General features: G+C 35.6%; 2 long non-coding RNA genes across 3 annotated transcripts; both read right to left on the bottom strand.

The window, feature by feature from the left end:
* Positions 1-1,827: 1,827 nt before the first annotated feature.
* Positions 1,828-3,162, bottom strand: LOC106294737. Its single transcript, XR_001260903.1, has 4 exons — positions 2,855-3,162; positions 2,560-2,701; positions 2,322-2,474; positions 1,828-2,241 (listed from the first exon to the last, which is right to left on the bottom strand). It is a non-coding gene; the product is annotated as an uncharacterized LOC106294737 (long non-coding RNA).
* A 261-nt stretch (positions 3,163-3,423) lies between these two features.
* Positions 3,424-4,815, bottom strand: LOC106295151. Of its 2 annotated transcripts, none has more exons than XR_001260970.1 (3): positions 4,642-4,815; positions 4,226-4,413; positions 3,424-4,007 (listed from the first exon to the last, which is right to left on the bottom strand). It is a non-coding gene; the product is annotated as an uncharacterized LOC106295151 (long non-coding RNA). The 2 variants fall into 2 exon arrangements; XR_001260971.1 differs by lacking the exon at positions 4,642-4,815 and adding an exon at positions 4,513-4,621.
* Between the last annotated feature and the right edge of the window lie 491 nt (positions 4,816-5,306).

Genomic DNA, 5,306 nt, shown 5'->3' with positions numbered 1-5,306 from the left:
AATAAATTTATAATTTTTTTTTTGAATTTTGGAAATATTCCGAGGAAGTGTATCCCTCGGAATATTCCGACGACATATTCCTCGGAATATTCCGAGGAATTTCCGACGAAAAAAATCCTCGGAATATTCCGAGGAAATTCATTTCCTCGGAATTCCGTCGGAAATTTCCGAGGGATTTCCGAGGAAAGATGAATTTCCGAGGAGTTATTTCCGAGGACTTTTTTCGTCGGTATGTCGTCGGAATAGCGTTATTCCGACGACATACCGACGATTTTTTCCCTCGGTATGCCGCTGTTTTCTTGTAGTGATATATAGTTTGGCTTTTGATTCGTTATCTATTTTTATTCGAACTGAAAAATCCGGAGTTTTATTGGAACTCATGTATGTGAGTTTTATATTAAAAAAAGCGCAAACTACATAAATTAGTGTGAACGCGTAAACATACTTATTATCAAATTATTGTGAAACTGACACGTGTCTGTTATAGTGTGAATGCATTTATGACAATGCTTATTTTTTAATATATAAGGGATATATCTAAATAAGAAAATATGGATTGAGGATTGTCTAAGGAAGAAATTGGAAACTCTAGGAGAGTTTGAATTTTTAAATAGAACGAAAAGAAGTATTATACTGTTTATTACTCCCTCCGGATTTGAATATATGATGTTTTAGTTTTTCTTTCTTGTATACAAATGTATGATGTTCTACTTTTCATTAATGCATTTTGCTTTTAAAATAAAATGTAAAAAATATAAGTGGTTGAATTTTATTGGGATTCAAATAAATCTTTAAACTAACTAAAAGTAAAACCAAAAAGTATTTGATATAAGTAAGTATTTAATTTCTCTTAATATGTGTGCACAACCTTAAACATCATATATTCAAATCCGGAGGGAGTATAATTTAGTATCCAATAACATTCCTTCATTAAATATTTCTTAAATAGAATATCAAAATGTTAAATATATACAATGTACGTGAACAATGTTATATATATATATGTGGTTTGGGTTAGGTGTAACATGTAAGTGTAATAGATTCTTTGTTAAAGAAAACCTTAAACTTCATCATTTTTTAATATACCAGGAAAGGTCAGCGCTACGCGCGAGATTTGATGTATCGGTTTCTATCAAAATACATAATTTTGTGTAAATTTTTTATTTTTTTTATGTTCAGTTGGTAGTGAGTATAATTATGTTAAGCAATTAGTGTTGTCTACACCTAATTCCAGTTATATAACTAAAAATGACATTGGATCATTCTCCATATTGTTGCTGATTTGATTCATAGTTGCAAGATTTTATTGTGTTATAATACTCATAACATTTCTCTTCTTTTAAACCTTGAGCATTATTAGCTAAATCAAACGAAATCGATCAAAAAGAGAATGAGATAGAGCTTTCAAATACCATAATTTTTTTTGTTTTGTTTTGTGAGGGTATTTAATACAGGAGAGAATGAAGTTTTAATTTCGAGGAACTCTTTGTGAATAATATTATATAGTTGTTTGGGAGTGTGTCAATAATTGCTATTATTAACAATTGTTGTTGTTTTTTGGTATTTATGTTATACTTTTTTTTGGCAACGAATTGTTGACTAAAGAGTAATAAATTTCTCTGCCTTTCTTTGTTTAATATTTTTAGTTATATTCATTCAATTATTGATTCTTACGAGTTAGAAATTAATGGCCGGAGAAAAAAATTATCTAGTTAGATTGTTATGTAGAAAATTGGTTAACATGATTTTACTTTAACCGATAATTTAAAAGTGTTTTTTTCATACCAACCCGAACAATTTTATGATAGAGAATAAGCCATGTCAAAATTGACCAAAACAACTGAATGCTATTGTACTCCAAACCAGTTTATGAGAAGCCATTACAGATGAAAAATTAGACGGAAACCAAGCTACATGACAAACTCAAAAGCAAATTACCACACAAAAGGCCAAAACTTTATATTTACTCAAACAAATCAGGCCATGTTTATGAATAAGAATAAAGAAATGAAAAGAGAAGAATCTCAAACTCATTAGGAATCTCTTAGTCTCTTTCTCTTGCCTACGGCACCCCAATTTTACCTTGTCATACACTCAATAGTCAAACTTTGATAATCATTTTACCTTGACATACCCACAATATGCATAATCATCTTGGTCAAGTGATCTATAAAGCTTTTTCTTTTTTAGTCCAATTAATCCAGAATTATGGCTATAAAAAATAATGTTCGTCTGCCCATCCTGCGGCAAAACAAAGTTATTCAAGACGTACGACTCTTAATATGAAATTAGCTGCAAGTTGGAGCATGTGAGTTGGTTACCTAGATTTTACTCCATTCCTCCAGATGTTCAATCTCTTGGCCAACATCCTTGAACCCATGTTTCAACCTTCAAACGGACCTCTAGATTTCAATACCCAAAAAATGACAGCACAAAGAAGGAAACCCTGAAGAACCCTATCACTGCAGCACAACCTGCAAGTCAAACCCACCGCAAAACTAAAACACTTAAAACTTCAAATTATGGTTGGTTGAAAAGTACACATGATATGGAAATAACCATTAATTGAAGAGTTCAGCTTCTGGTAGATGCTATCGCTTCATCCATTCCAACCATGGGATAATCGAAGGATCGAGAAGAAAAGGCTTGTCGTTAGTAGCTGTTAATGGGTTATCTTCAAGCCACTTTCTCCTCTTTGTCTCTATAAGCAAAGCAATAGCACACATTACACAATCAGTCACAGAATCGGAGCAAACTAACCTCAACTGTGAAGGAATTAACATTTCTTAGAGAATAAATTTACTTAGTTTTTTTCAGAGATTGTGAGAACGATTTTCAAGAGAAGATGGCTAACCTTCTTATAGTCTCAGATAGGCCGAGTTGCAGAAGAGAAACTTTCATTGAAAGCTAAATCGTGGTTGATGAAGTTAATAAGGCGATAAAGACGATGAATCTGTAACTCGGAAACGTTTCGATTGAGATGTAAGGAAGATTAAACGACGTGATTGATACACTACAGAGAGATTCTTCACATCCATTTGAGCATATCAATCTTTCAGAACTCTATTGTTGAAGTTAGACATCAAAGAAAACAAAGAAGAACCCTGAAATTGGAGAGGAGGCGGACGAAGAAGATAAGGGTCTCCGGGTTGTACTCCTTAACTGAAACCTAAAGCCCAGACATAAAAAAGCCCAAATAGAGAGTAAATGAAACGCAATGTTTTTAAAGAAGGGACACGTGTCAACACTATATTAAGCGAATTATGACGTGGACAAACATTTCTTTATATATATAGATATCCCAAGTCATGTCTCTCTTTTTTTTTTTGGCACAATCTCAAGTCATGTCTATAGTTCGGAAAATAAATAGATCTCAGAAAGGTGTTAACAATGTAGATGCGCAGTCGATCATACTCAAAAGCGGGCTTGCAAGGTTACAACTTAATATTTTAAAAGATATGGAACATCTGTAATCTGTTGGTTCTCTTTCAGATTTACTACAGGTGAAGGAAATAAGCAAATAATTTAAAATGGTTAGTGGAAAGCTATACTACGTAAGCCACAAATCATCTTCAACCTTATCTCAAAGCCACCCTCCATAAGCTTTGTAAAGCCCTTCATTTCTCACAAACAAACGTACGATGCCGATTCTGTAGAATCCCACCAGTGTTTCAGAGCATTTTTAAATTAACTTTTTGTTAGAGATTCATTGATCACCAAAGTGCCCAAAAAAAAAAAACAGCGAAACGCCCGTTAGAACTTTTGGTAAAACCGCAAGTGATTTGCAGCTGTAACTTCTCCAGCTTCACATTAAACACATGCTTGTCCTTCTTTTCCTCTGCTTTTCTGGTTCCAGCCTCTTGTTTTGCTCTCTCCCTCATGCCTTAGAACGAAATCATTTGCTGTTTTGCTCGAACACTGGGGTCTAGAACCATATGAATATTGCTGGAATAAACACACTTGCACAGACCATTTTACTTGGGTTGCATTGGCGAAAATGAACGTTCCTGCAAATTGATACTTCATCACTCTACAGCTCTGCTACCATACAAAGCCAACCTAAGATTATTTCAAGTGACACAAAAAGAATTTTACAATTCTACAAATCTACACAACTCTCCCTTGTTATATAAAGAGGACAACTTTAGATTTATGGGTTACTAAATGATGTTATTGATCAATGCAAAGAGATCTAAATTTACAGAATGAGAATGATTATGCTTACACGATGAACACCATATGGTTGAAGATTAAGCCTTTACATCTAACTGATATGGCGGAGTGCACTCAACTTGATTAGGTGACTCGGTTATCTCATCCAAAGTGGTTGAATCATTGAACCGAATCACATAGCTGGTGAGACGGTGGACTTTGACGGTGGCTAGCATGAGCAGGCCTGAACATCAGTGTCGCCTGAAAACAGAAAAAAACCGAAATCGTAATCAACAAACAGATCTAGTTGATACCATCTCTAAATGAAAAAAAAAAAACTGAAAACAGAATTTTGATAACTCTGAATTTAAACGCCGCTGTGTATTACGAAACTACAATGAACATGAGTTAGCCATAATACTGAGAAAGAAGTTTCTCTTGTCAGATTAGTAAGATGGTGAGGATGATGTTCATGGGATCGAGACTGACCTTTTTATAGGTGGACTTCCACCGCCTTTAAGGAGCACTGAGTGAGGAACCATGGTTTCCGTGGGTCCAAGGAGTTAAGAAGGCTTTTAATGGCAATGGAACACTTGATTACGAAACGAATGGGGAGATGTATAGAAGAAGAAACGACGGGAAGGGAGATCGACACAGAGATTCCAAAACGAAATAGGATGGCTAAAGACGTTTTCTTTAGATCTGGTTTGAAGGGTTACAATAGTGACAAGAAGATTCAAGAGCAACAAGATCGGAGAGCAACAAGATCAAAGAGATAACCTAAAACCCTAGATCTAGCCGCTCAGTGTGTTCAATCATCCAAAAGTCCCTTTCTTGTTGCTTCATTTTCCCTTCTTATAGGACTCCTTCCCCAGATGCCCTAATTTCGTGCCCCCTTTGGGCCTTAATGCGAGAGGCCGAGTATACGGGCCGAAACGAGGCTCCTTCTCTCCAAGCCGGGTACTTCTGGTCGGCTTACTCGACCGGCTAAAAGTACTCTAAGGTCGAGCCGATACGTTTGGCCGCTGAGCCGACCAAACTGATCCAACTTGCTGGATTAGGGCATGTTATTCGATGGGCCTTGTGGAGGGATGTAATCCGTCTCCTACAATAAGTCCCCCCCCCATTTCACTTGTGAGCGACATGGCGGTCTC

This window comes from Brassica oleracea, chromosome C1 (assembly GCF_000695525.1).
Source record: "Brassica oleracea var. oleracea cultivar TO1000 chromosome C1, BOL, whole genome shotgun sequence".
In the NCBI taxonomy this organism is placed as follows: Eukaryota; Viridiplantae; Streptophyta; class Magnoliopsida; order Brassicales; family Brassicaceae; genus Brassica; species Brassica oleracea.
The sequence above is the reverse complement of the archived record's forward strand: the minus strand, read 5'-3'. Positions and strand labels throughout refer to the sequence as shown.